General features: G+C 37.5%; 1 protein-coding gene across 2 annotated transcripts in view; it reads left to right on the top strand.

Annotated features, from left to right (window-relative positions):
- Window positions 1-14,081, top strand: part of rargb (retinoic acid receptor, gamma b) — a 105,199-nt gene that overhangs the window by 69,156 nt on the left and 21,962 nt on the right. The window lies entirely within an intron of this gene.

Below are 14,081 nucleotides of genomic sequence, written 5' to 3'. Positions count from 1 at the left end.
TAACATGAACAAACAATTAAAGCTTACATTTTTATTAACTAACATTAACAAAGATGAATAAATGATGTAACAAATGTATTGCTCATGGTTTGTTCAAGTTGGTTAATACATTAACTACTGTTAACTAATGAACCTTGTTGTAAAGTGTTACCAAATATTCTTATATAGGCCTATCTTAAAAAAGATATAATTTTTAAATTTAGAAAATTCCGGTAAACTAAAATTACACCAACAGAAATATGATAATGCATATTAAAAACGTGACGTTGTTCATTTGAAAGATTAATTGTAAACACATGTAGTACGTAACACGACTCTCTCACAAGTGCACTACATTTCTTCCGTCATGCATCCCTCTTTACAGTAAATACATTACAGCATACTTGATTAAATGTGAAGACAGTGAAATTGTACACTTATTATCAATCTTATAATTTACTTTAGTTACTTGGGCAATCAGTACAGGACCTCGCTGGTTTATTTTGGCTTATATAGTAAGTTATATCAAGTTATGTAACTCAGGTTAGCTGATAAAGTAGCATCAGAGTATATAAAACATTTGTGCTTGCCTTTGAGTTGCGGGATGACCCTCCTGCAATCGCGCATCACTTTTGTTTTGATTGTAGCATCACATGTTTAAAAAATGGTCCCTTGACTGAAGCAAATGTGATATGCATCCATATGTTTGCTCTTTATCTCTTCTCTCAGACCAGACGCGAACTTTTCTCTACAGTTTATGACATACGCAGCACGCAGATGTCCCGCTACGGTGGCTCAATGCAAGCCATTCAGCGTTTGACATCAAAGTACCGCAAGACCAGACTTCTCCATATGCATTTGATTCGCTCTCGCAGTACTTTGATTTCATACGGTTGCTCTGCGCAGCGCCAAATGAAGTCCCTCAGTTGTGTGTGTGCGCGTGTAACCTCGCGACCACAGATTCTATCAATCATCACCCTCTGACACTTTCGTCTCGTTTTTATTTGACGAATAAACAATGTAGCGAGTAACGTTAAGTGTCATTTCAAATGTAGTGGAGTAAAGAGTACAAATACCCAATCAAAAATGTAATTGAGTAGAGAGTAAAAGTTGCCTATATTTTTGATACTCAGTACAAGTACAAAGTAGCCCAAAAAATACTTAAGTACAGTAACGAAGTACATTTACTTGAGTACTTTACACCTCTGACGCTATCCAACATTCCCTATAAATGCAAGGGCGCAAGTTCCATGGCGCGTTGCTATTATTATGACGGATTTACCAGGCGCACGCCAGGAGCGGTTTACAGCCGAGGAGACCCACGTTCTTGTAAGAGCAGTCAAAGAAAGAGAAGTTGTTTTGTATGGGTTATAGGAGAAACCTGCCCAAATCAGCGTAGATTAAACAGGCGTGAGAGGAAATAGCCACAGTCTCATCAGCTGGAATCCCCATCGTTGCGCCAAGCGCTACAATGATGTCAGATGACGGGGGAATCCCAAGCATGCCAGCATAAATCGGGCACGCCGTGTACCGGGAGGTGGATCTGCCTCTACACAGAAAAATCCCCAGTGTTAAATTAACTCTATCAGTGTTAAATCAACACTTTTTGGTGTTTATATAATCCACACCAGAATCGGTGTTAAAAAAGACTGGTGTTAAAAATATAACTCTGAATCAGTGTTAAAGTTAATGAGATAATGAAGTGATGATTAAGACATTAATGGTGAACACCTGCTGGTCATTCAAATCAATTACATTTTGGACATTTTCCTGTCTCTAAATTTTTATTTTGATGACTCGTTTTCTGGAGAAAATATTAAAATAAAAAAGAAAGTCAAATTATTAAATGCAATAGATGAATACTGTTGGGTGTATGCCTCCAAAAGCTGCAATCTTTCACGTTTGCCTCTCTATCAGCATCTCTGTTTGAAAAAGGAAATGATATCTTGCAGATTTATTTTCTAAATGGATAAGTTTAACTTCTAAACAGCTGTCAGAACAAAATAAAAGTGCTCAACTATTCCAGCATCCACACGCGTGATTTAGTAGACAAATCTTCTTTCTGACGTGATGTCTCACAATTCAAATAGACATTAATCACAAAATGTATCACATGAAATCTTAAGTTTGTGTTTGTTATGAGTTCATTTGAAGTCACCATTACTGTGATTAGTGTTTCCGCGAGTTAGGCATTTGTCCCTTAACCTTCACTAACTCTGCTCTTTTAGCAATAGCAACAATGTTTTAGTAAGACCACTTGTTCATTGCTTCATGCAGAGGGAAGCTCTTCCAGACCTTCTCAGATTGTATATTTTTATTATATTCTACTCTACAAATCATTGAAACATTTGATCACAATTTAATTATGAAGAAACAGGCATATAAAAAAGCTCTATGCAAATTACATTGTATTGAATAAGACTGCCGTCATGCTTCAAAAAATTTTTTTGTTGTTTTTTGCTTAAGAGAGACTTCATGATTTCTGATACAAATCTCAAGGATGGTGACAGTTAATGGTAAGAAAGTTGCAAAATTTTTGTCATTCATGGGATTTATGAATGAGTTTTCTACAATCCTGGTACCCAGCATGCATTGCGGCATGACGTTTTGTTGTTGATTGTCACCATGATTGTGTTTTATAGGCTGATTGTTGATGTCTCAGTGTGTCTGAATGAAACCACAGATCAGATTTGGGTAAACAATATTTAACTCCTCAGGGTATGTGGACTTTTACAGCACTGTTGGATTTCATGGGAACCTCACAGGGTTGGCAGAACATAAATTAAACACTTATATTCAGTGATTACTTTTTTATGATATCATTGAATTCCAAGACTTATACTTTCATACTAATTAACATAGTAACAGTTATAGACTTCATTTCTCTCATCTTTCTCTGCTTTAACAGATGTGTTTTATTAACACACTGCCACAATGAGCAGAAGAAAACTAACACTAAACTTCAAGACCCAAGTACCCAACTAAAGGAAACACTAATCGGCACAATGGTGACTAACTTTATCAACCAGATTTACAGCAGTTCTTTAGAAGTTAAACCTATCATCCATGTAACTCTGCAAGCAAGTTGTAATTTTAGTTTTAAAACAGAGATGATGATAGTGTTCATTAAACTCTAGGCATTTTATCTATTGCATTTAATATTTTGGCTTTCTTCCTCATGTTAGTATTACTTTCTCCAGAAAAAGAGTCAACAAAATAAAAATGTTAAGACAGGAACAATTCCAAAATTTTGTTGATTTGACACGGAATGACCAGCAGGTGTTCACCATTAATGACTCAATCACTTCATTATCTTATTAACTTTAACACTGATTTAGTGTTTTTTTAACACCAATCTTGGTGTGGATTATATAAACACCGAGCAGTGTTAATTTAACACTGGGGATTTTGCTGTGTACACAGATGCCAGCAGAGGACATCGCTGCGTCCACTCTCACCGCTGAAAGGGTTTGGGGGCTTTGAATTCGGATCCAAGAAACGCAAGCAAGGTCCAACACCAAAGTACACTTACAAATCAAGTTCATATACATTAAGGTTTCTTATGAAAACATTTTAATTATTATTTACATAAAATAAACGTAATACAGCCACACAACAAACTTATGAAAATATTTTAATCGTTATTTGCATGAGAATTTTTTAACGCAGCCACACAATAAATAAAAACTATCACCACAACGCTCACCACTATGATTCCCCTTATCTCGTGTATTAATATTTTTTAGTGTAACAATTTATGATTTGCAAAAATAACTGTTGCATCTGTGTAGATTAGATGCAAAGTGTATGCGCGTTGTGCACGCTATACATTATGGTCAAGCATGCACCCTTAAAATAGCATAATGAACAACGCGCAAAGCGCCACTGACTTTAAAAAAAATATTTCTGGTCAGTGGCGCAATTGTTTTTTGAAACTGCAAAATAGCATCAGGGATGGTTTGCGCCGGAACACGCCTCTTTTTTTGCGCTGAACCGCCCAGGGAGCGCAAGTTTATTCCCTAGTTTGCCGACGTGCGTCTGTGAAGGGAAAAACCTGCTGTGCGCCGGTGCAAAATACGAATGATACATGCGTCACTGACAAAGTCAATTGCGCTGGGTGCAAGATAGGGCCCATAGACTAATTACTTTAATGAAAGCTAATTTGTGTCGGAAGCTGGCAAACTGGAATCCAATTAATAAAATGAGTTTAAAGGTCTGGTTTAGAGCTACTTTGATTGATAAAAAGACATTAAAACAATTTAAGATTGCTGTCAGGTCTTATGAACCATGCCTCTTTAACCTGATAAGGAACACTGTGCCGTACACGGCACACCCCCTCCCTTGCACGTGAGGCTGCATTACGTCATTGTAACTTTGAAGCATTAAATCTTCAAAATATACGGTCATGCGGCACATCGTTGTAAAGCTTAGACTTTCGGGATTCCAATAAGCGCACACAGAAACCATAATATGATTTTTAGCAGTCATAAAACTGTAATCTAGTTGTTAGTTACCTGAACCGGGCGGCGCCGATTTAGGATATTTACTTACCTTAAAAATCTTTCCTTTATCCGCTTCGGTGAAATTGTCCAAAACAAATTGTTCATAAATCCCCAAAAGTCCAAGGAAATGGAATATCCAAGCCTTTTAATCCAAAACGATTTGTTCATCTCACAATCTTGACGTTTCTGACCGAATTACGATATAAATAGTGTATACAATAAGTTCACTAACAGACATTCGTTCGAATCTCACTTTTCATTCACGATTTATAATGAATATATTCGGATGTCATGTTTATTGTGCAACGTCTGAGGAACAAATGCGCCCCCTTGTGGATTTTCAGCCGTTCCATAAGAGGCTACAGATATCAGATCAAGAGTTGTTGCACTCTATAAGGCTAAAAAGGGATACAAAACAATCTCAAAATGTTAAGACATCAATCAGTCTACAGTCAGACAAATTGTCTAAAATTGAGACTATGTAATACTATAGCTACCCTTCCTAGAAGTGAGCGCACAGCCAAGATGACTCTTAAAGCACAACCTAGAATACTCACTGAAGTTAAGAAGTACCCACGAGTAACAGATAAAGGCTTGAAGACATCATTGTAAAGCCCTTTTCACACAGACATTCCGTAAAATACACGGGATATGCATCCTGGATTTTTCCGGAATCGTTAGATTTTTTGTTAATTCACATTGCCATTATTACCCGGCATCTGATGGTGCCAGAAAGACACGTGACCTGTTGAAAGTCCCGCCCTCTCTTCTACGCAGCGTATGAAGTTTGCAAATTATTTATTATTTCTCTCTCCAGAAACCACTCGCGTGCATTTTTGTTTATGATAAGACTATAAAGGAGTGCGTGAACGCACAGTTCTATGCTGGTGAATGATCTCAGCTTCAGAATGTATTTTTGACGAGCTCCCTGATCTCTGCTTTAATACAGTTTTCAGACATGTCTCATTGTGATTGTTTATATTTAAAACCCTCATTTTGAGGAGCTGAACAGTATATATTGTTGGGATGACGCGCGGGTATTTTCGTTTATTATAGCTGAAATGAGCACGTGACGGCATATTCTTTTATGCTGCTGAATGATCTCCGTTTCAACACAGTAAGTAACGAGCTAACTTACCTGATATCTGCTTCAGTCCAGTTTGCTGACATTTCTCGTCGTGAATGTTGTAAATCCCTCATTTTAAAGAGTTGAACCAACTTCATGTTGCCATGTCACGCGCGTCCTCACTACAACACGCCCATTACGGCATTGTTTCCGCTTCTTGTTCACACAGAGGGTTTTCCGTGTATCTGACTAGGTCCTCTTTCCGGCAACGATCCCAGAAGATTAACGGGACGAGTTTGTGTTCACACAGACGCTTGTCTGGCAATTTTACGGGTATTTTCTGGGACCAAAGGTCTGTGTGAATGGGGTTTAACTGGCACACACCTCAGTTCATGAGTCTACTATGTGTAAGTCTTTGAACAGGCATGGTGTCTATGGCAGAACACCATGATGCAAAAAGGGCACAGCTTACCAACATCAAAACATCATCCCAACAGTGAAGTATGTTGGAGGGAACATCATGATTTGGGCATGCTTTGCTACCTCAGGGCCTGGACCACTTGCCATCCATAAGGGGAAAATAAATTCCCAAGTTTAACAAAATATCCTTCAGGATAATGTCAGAGTGGCTGTCCGGCAGTTGAAGCTCAGTAGAAGTTGGTTGATGCAGCAGGATAATCGAAGTAAATCCACCACAGACTGGCTTAAGAAAAACAAAATGCGCCACTTGGAGTGCCATAGCCAAAGACCAGACCTTAACCTCTTAAGCCCTTTTCACACAGATATTCCGTAAGATACACGGGACAGGCATCCTGGAATTTTATGGGACCGCTTGATATTTTATTCATTCAAACTGCCAAGTTTACACGGCATCTGATGGTCCCGGAAAGACACGTGACATGTTGAAAGTCCCGCCCTCTCTTCTACGCAGCGTCTGAAGTTTGCATATTATTTATTATTTCTCTCTCCAGAAACAACTCGCGTGCATTTATGTTTATGATAAGACTACCGAGGAGCGCGTGAATGCACAGTTCTATGCTGGTGAATGATCTCAGCTTCAGAGTGGATATTTGACAAGCTCCCTGATTTCTGCTTTGATACAGTTTTCAGACATTTCTCATCGTGATTGTTTATATGCATTTAAAACCCGCATTTTGAGGAGCTGAACAATATATCTCGTTGGGATGACATGCGGGTATTTTCGTTTATTATAGCTCAAATGAGCACGTGACGCGATATTCTTTTATGCTGCTGAATGATCTCCGTTTCAACGCAGTAAGTAACGAGCTAACTTACCTGATATCTGCTTCAGTCCAGTTTGCTGACATTTCTCGTAGTGAATGTTGTAAATCCCTGATTTTAAAGAGTTGAACCAACTTCATGTTGCCATGACACGCGCGTCCTCACGGCACGTGCGTCATTGTTTATGCGTCACATATATCATTTCCTGATAACTGCTTCAATCTAGTTTGTAACATTTCTCGTGGTGAATGTTTATATACATGTTAGTTTGCAACATTTCTCGTGGTGAATGTTTATATGCACGTTATCTCTCGTTGTAAGGAGCTGAACCATAACTTGTGTTGTGATGATGACGCGCGATGACGCGCGCGTCCTCACTTCGACACGCCCTTTATGGCATTCTTGTTCACACAGAGGGTTACCCGCGTATCTTACTAGGTCCTCTTTCCGGCAACGATCCCAGAAGATTAACGGAACGAGTTTTTGTTCACACAGACGCTTGTCTGGCAATTTTACGGGTATTTTCTGGGACCAGAGGTCTGTGTGAATGAGGTTTTAGAAATGACCTCAAGAAAGCAGTTTACACTAGAGTTAAAGTGGTTTTGTAAAGGTGAATGGACAAATATTTGTGCAAAGATGTGCAGGTTTGATTCAGATCTACTGAAAGCGCTTGCTTGAAGTAATTGCTGTCAAACGAGGTTCAACAAGCTATTAAATCCAATGGTTTACTAACATTTTCCTTCAGCACTGTGAATGTTTAATGGGTGTTTTCAAAAAAAGACAAAAGAAACTAGAATTATTTGTGTGTTGTCAGCTTATACACATTGTGTTTGTCTATTGTTGTGACCTAGATGAAAACCAGATCACATTTTATGGCAAATCACTGTAGAAAACTGTTCACTCCCAGGAGTTCACATACTTTTTCTTGCCACTGTATGTTCTGTGCCTATCATCTGCCACCCTTTGTGGTGCACAGTAAACAAAGAAAGTCATATGCAGGAGAATGTGTAAATGATGACCATTTTCATTTTCTAGTGAACTATTCCTTAAAATGAACAGTTTCCAGATTTATGATTGATGTACTGTAAATGTAGTTAATCATCCACAAGCCTGTTTGCATTTGCATGTGTGCATGTATGTGTGTATAATAGTGCTTCCCTTTAATGAAGGAAAGCCTGTTTCCCCTGCTGAGGCTCAGATTACAATTCATGACCAGTACACAATACATACAAGCACATACAACCCCCATTTCAATACAAGCAAAACCAGCACACATGCAGTCAGAAGGAAGCCCAGAGGAGGCATCCAGTTGAACAGACTGAGTTTTGTTCGGTCTGTCTGGGCGGCTTCTGACGCCAGCCATGGATGATAAAAATCCTGTGTTAAGCCTGCAGACACCAGCAGAGAAAGAGAGACAGAGATGTAAAGACGTCAGAAATACAAAAGAAGAATAGGCATAGATAGACACGAATGATTGACAGATATATGAAAAACAGCAGGGATTTTGAAAGAGGAAGACTCTCTCACATAATAAGAATGGGGCACCTTTTCCTACATCCCCCTTTTCTTGTGCCTCCTCCGCCCAAGGGCTGTGTGTGCGTGTGTGCGTGTGTGCGTGTGTGCGTGTGTGCGTGTGTGCGTGTGTGTGTGCGTGTGTGTGTGTGTGTGTGTGTGTGTGTGTGTGTGTGTGTGTGTGTGTGTGTGTGTGTGTGTGTGTGTGTGCGTGTGTGCGTGCGTGTGTGCGTGCGTGCGTGCGTGCGTGAGTGTGTGCATGCGTGCGTGAGTGTGTGAGAGCTGTAATTGCCTCAAGGTGTGGAGAGAATGAAACTGGCTGAGATTGTGCAGCACTTCTCCCTTCTGTGTGTGTGTGTGTGTGTGTGTGTGTGTGTGTGTGTGTGTGTGTGTGTGTGTGTGTGTGTGTGTGTGTGTGTGTGTGTGTGTGTGTGTGTGTGTGGTTGTGTGTGGTTGTGTGTGGTTGTGTGTGAAATAGAGAGAAAAAAAGAAAGAGGGGGTGGGATGTGTTGAAAGACAGGTAAAATTGTTAAAATAGAGAGATCTGGAGGTATGGGATTAAAAATGGGGGTAATGTGGATTAACAGATGCTGATATCCCAGGTGAAATAGTATTACACTTCCATAGTGTACTCAAAGTGCTCTATTTTCGTGCACTAATTTTGGACTTAATTTATAAAAAAAATTCTTTAGGACTTCTTAAGATTACATCTAAGTGTACTTCTCTGTGTTATTTGGAGAGACATGAATATGAACTACAATGTGCCAAAAATACCCACCATTGTATGAAAGTTGGGTTCAAGTTTACTACAAGTGTTAACTAAATACATTTTTAATACAGAGATAGTATGTTAAAAGCACATTTGAGTTCATATTCATGGTGTTTTAAAATAGCAAAAATAAGTACACTTAGATAATCTTAAGAAGATTTAAAGAAAAAGTAAAAAATAGTTTTTTTTAGTACAAAAATTAAGTACAGAACTGTGCAAAAGTCTTAGGCAACCATCACCAGCTTTGTTGTATTAGAAAAGTTTTAATGTCTATCCATAATGATTTTTCACTCTTTTTAAGAGACAAACAGAAAATACAGGAGATATGTAAAAAAATTAAAATAAAAACATTTCAGAACTAAATGTCTTCTTCAGGCATCAGTCAGTATTTAGTGAGACCTCTCTTGGCCCAAAACACATCCTTAGCTTTTTTAAGGAGACTGAAGTCCTGAAGTCATTCGATTAGAATTAGAAATTAGGATTTGGTTTCATTTAGGTTTAAGAGTTCCTGCAGCTGCCTGCTATTGCTCAAGTGGAAGGGGAGTTAACCCTAAATAATTCACACTTCAGCTTATACTTTTATACTGTTTTGTATACTAAATACAAATTTCCTGTATTTTCTGGTTGTATTCTTATAAAGAGACTGAGAAATAATTATATATGATCACATGCAATTGCAAAAAAAAAAATCAAATGGTAGCATGGTGGCCTAAGACTTTTGCACAGTAGCCTACTGTACATTATGTAAGGGATAATGTAGAGGCAGCCGGTAGTTATTGGGAAATAAGCCCCGACAGTGTGATCAGGACCCGACGCGAAGCGGAGGGTCTTGTATCACACTGAAGGGGCTTATTTCCGATAACTACCGGCTGACTCTACATTATCCCGCTTATTACACGGCTACTTGTCACATAAGAAAAAAAACTGGACATGAATATGAATTTGAAACATTTTATTGGCATATTTGTTTTAAATTAACATTTTTATCCTTCCGCGAAACTTTGCACAGATGCATAAAATGATCGTAATACCTTATTAAGATCCTCTGCTTCATACTTGTCTGTCTCCATTTTTTTCTCTTTTAGCCAGTCTTTAAAAAGTTTTAATGCCCATTCTGTATTTTTTGTGTGTTGGCTTCGTAGCTGTCATGCTCTATTTTGTCAAGTTCAGTCTCAGTAAGCTGTCTGTGTCTTGTCGTGGTTGTCCAGTGTTTGTCACAAGATGGCGCCAAACAAACAGTAATCTTTATTGGCGCGGAGCGATCTTACTCGTAAAAGTAGTACCGGCTATGCGTTATTATTTTGGAGCGGTTATTATTCGAAAAGAACGAACCTGCAAATGTCTCAACTGACCAATCAGAATCAAGCATTCCAGAGAGCCGTGTAATAAGGAAGTATACTACTATTTCACCTGGGATAACAACACACTGAAAGAAAAAGAAAAACGAAAAAAAAAAAAAGAAATTTATTTGCTGCATTTCCAAACAACAGTAAAACAATCATACAAAACTATAGTTTTAAAGCAGCCATTTTTCATGATCCCATTTTTCAAACTTTAGTTAGTGTGTAAGGTTGCTGTTAGAGCATAAATAATACCTGCAAAATGATAAAGCTCAAAGTTCAATGCCAAGCGATATATTTTCTTTAACAGAATTTGCTTTCCGAGAGAATGTCCGGTTTGGACTACAGTCCTCTACTTCCTACTAGGAATACGTCAGTCACCAGCTAAGCTCAAACAGCTGAGCTAAGCTGCTATCGAATCACAACACACTAAACAAACTACACAATCAGAACCCGTTACATATTTCTGAAGGAGGGACTTCATAGAACAAGGAAGACATCAACCCATTTTTAGGACAGTGAAAGCAGCAATATCTATGTCAATTGTGTGAATAATTCGGTGTTTTTTACACACTAAACATGGACACATTATATATTTGAGCACAATCAGAGCTTCGAAAACACAGGAAAAGAAAAACAGAACCTTTAAAAATGCTGTTTTTTTCAACCCAGGGGTGCCCTCCAAACAATTAAAGTACTTAGTGCCATAAGAAGAACAATTTCTTTCTTACATTTTACGCCAATAAAAAATAAAGAATCTTTCTTTACAAACGTTTTTTGTATGTTAAATGTTTTGTATGGAACCAGTTAACCAAAAATGGTTCTTTTATGGCATCACTGTAAAGCAGCTTTATTTTTAAGAATGTGGGTTAAAAGGGACGAACCCGACCTGTTGCGGGTTGGAATTTAACCTATGCTGGGTTCTTCATACCCAAACTGCTTGGTTGTTTTAACCCATTATTAAGTCAACTATAAACAATTATAAACATCTGGGTTAATTTTACCCAGCTATTTTTTTCATTAGTGTAACAAAAGTATAAGGCTAGGTTTGGAAAGTGCCTGCTGAATGTTACCAATCAATCTGTTACTGGAAAACAACTTACCTTGGAAAACTTTTAACAAACACAATAGTCTGTACAAAAATGCTAAATAACACAAATAAAAGAGAATATGCTAATTAGATATCATATAAAGCAAAGTGGGCCAGTGGTAAAAATGGACGACAATGAGAGAGAGAGAAGGAGAGAGAGAGAGAGAGAGAGAGAGAGAGAGAGAGGGAAGGAGGGAGGGAGAAGTTTTTGGGGGGAATTTAGCACCCCACTGGGGATGTCTTATAGAGTTCATTCCTCTCGAATGAGTGGAGAAAAAGGGAATAACAGAAAGAAGGAGGGATGGTAGATCATATATACTGTAGGTTCATGTAAATGTGATACAGTTTCTTTTACACTCTCTCAGATGTAGTTATATCAGGACTTAGGAGTCAGTGATGTACAGTCACAAGTCATTGGATTTAAATTGTTAAAAAATACAGCAGCAGACAGTGGATAGCAAAATGAAACATGCATTGCACCTTTTCATTAAATTTGCTATTTTATTTGCTTTTATCACTGATATAAATGAATTGCAATCTCTTTTGCTCGGGAAAATGACAAGCTTCAGTTTCAAGGGCAAAATATTTTCTGAGATCATTAATTCCTACTGAAATAAAAGTTTCCCCAGTGATGCAATTTCAGAACAGTCCAAATAAATATGCTGAGACAATGTGTCCTGAGGGTCACATTGTAAAGGATGCAGATTGACATAAAACCCATGCCAAAGAAATAACACTGAATCCAGACCTTGGAAGCTTATATAGACTTCTTCGGCATATTTCAGTAGTGACTGGAGATTTACCACAGATCTCAACACACACACACAAAAAAAGAAAAACGTAGCACTTTGGACAGAAAAGTAAGAGTAGAACAGTAAAACCACTGAGATGGAGAAGTGAAGCATGCCAGTAAAAATATTATAGATGTGGTATAGTTTGGATCCATATTGCAGCCAAGTCAAACTTTATTTCTTAAAGAATAGAAGAAGAGAGGATGTCATGGGCTAATACTGTATAATTATATACTTTTAAAGTACAATAATTTAAGTAGTGTCTTTACTTTGAATTTATGCACTAAGATGGAGAGACCATTTTAACAAAAAAAAAGTTTAGAATGACACTCAATAGTCTGAACTTTACTTATAGTGAAAGGGCTAAACATGAAACAAATCCTTCAGCAAAAACGATAAATACTTTTGTATTGTAAAACAATCAGGCCTAAGCATTTTATTCACTACAACATCTTTTAAACATTCACATTAAATTGCTAAGTATATAGTCTGTTGTTTGTGTTAACCTGCCTAGACTGAGAAAATATTGAGGAAGGGTTGCTACATCACACTTTCAACCCAATAAACTAAAAATAAAACAAAAGAAGCATATATAATTTAGAAAGGGGATTAGCAAATTTCCTAAATATAATATGGAAGCATTTCACAAACACTAACACTTTTGCCATTTTTGAGATAATTCAGCACATCAACATTCTCACATTCATTGCATGCACAACCATGTTAACACATTGTCTCTTTTTAAGTAGGTTTTACATTTAGTCTTATGAGCATAAAAACACACAGTAACTGCAAACTCAATACTCAGTGCAATTCGGTATTATGAAAATGAGCAGCTGGATTACTCAGTTTGACTACACTTATAAAATGTTATACAGTGGAGAGTAGTGGTAGGAAAGAGTGGGTTTACATTTAATGTCTGTACTTCTCAGATTTCTTCATAATTAAATATAAATTAACAAATGTGTTTTTATTGCTAACGTTAGAATCTGAACTTGCTTGTTCTCAAGTAGAAGCGTGCAATGTTTTGTACTGTGTAACATCAGTTGTGAACCAGCGCCACCTTTTGTGCTGGCTTAAATATGCGCCTGACATATCCTGACAATGATTTGTTTCACTTGTTGAATTTCCCTATTCTCGAGTGATTGGTTTTGCTGTTTTGCATCATGTTTGGTTTGCGTTAGGATTTCCCTAAACTGATGGTAGAAGGTTAAAATAAAATGAGTAGCATCATCTGATATCCCTATGGCCACTGCCACTGTAAGGGAAAGTAATGAAGTGCTCAGTTTGCTTAGGCGTACAACTTAAGGAAAGGCTTTATTCGTTTGTCAGGAAGAGTTGAAATTGTTTAACTTAATTTTTTAAGTTAAAGTAGCATAAAAATATATTTAAAAAGGCTGCTTTTTTACAGTTTTTTACATATTATTTAATAATGTGTTGGACCACTGTTTGCTATAAATACAGCTGCAAAACCCTCATAATAATAAATTCATACAACCTTTAAAATTTTCCAGTGTAATTTTATACCAGTCTTCTAACAGATCATCTGTGTTTTGTTTCCGTTTCTGTCTTTTCAATTTCTTGTTCTAACCACTCCTGGACACAACTTGTTCTGGGAAAACCTTGCTTTGGCATGTAACCTGTACAATATAAAGATAACCACAGTGTTTGTTATTCACAATAGGCTACACAAGTAATTGTTATCACTATAACAATGGGTCTTTCTATTATTTTATATCAAAAGTTGGTTCAACTTAAAAAAGCAAGTTACCTGTTGCTTAAACATTTGA

The sequence above is a fragment of the Paramisgurnus dabryanus genome, chromosome 14 (genome assembly GCF_030506205.2).
Source record: "Paramisgurnus dabryanus chromosome 14, PD_genome_1.1, whole genome shotgun sequence".
NCBI classification, from domain to species: Eukaryota; Metazoa; Chordata; class Actinopteri; order Cypriniformes; family Cobitidae; genus Paramisgurnus; species Paramisgurnus dabryanus.
This window is presented reverse-complemented; position numbering and strand designations above follow the sequence as displayed.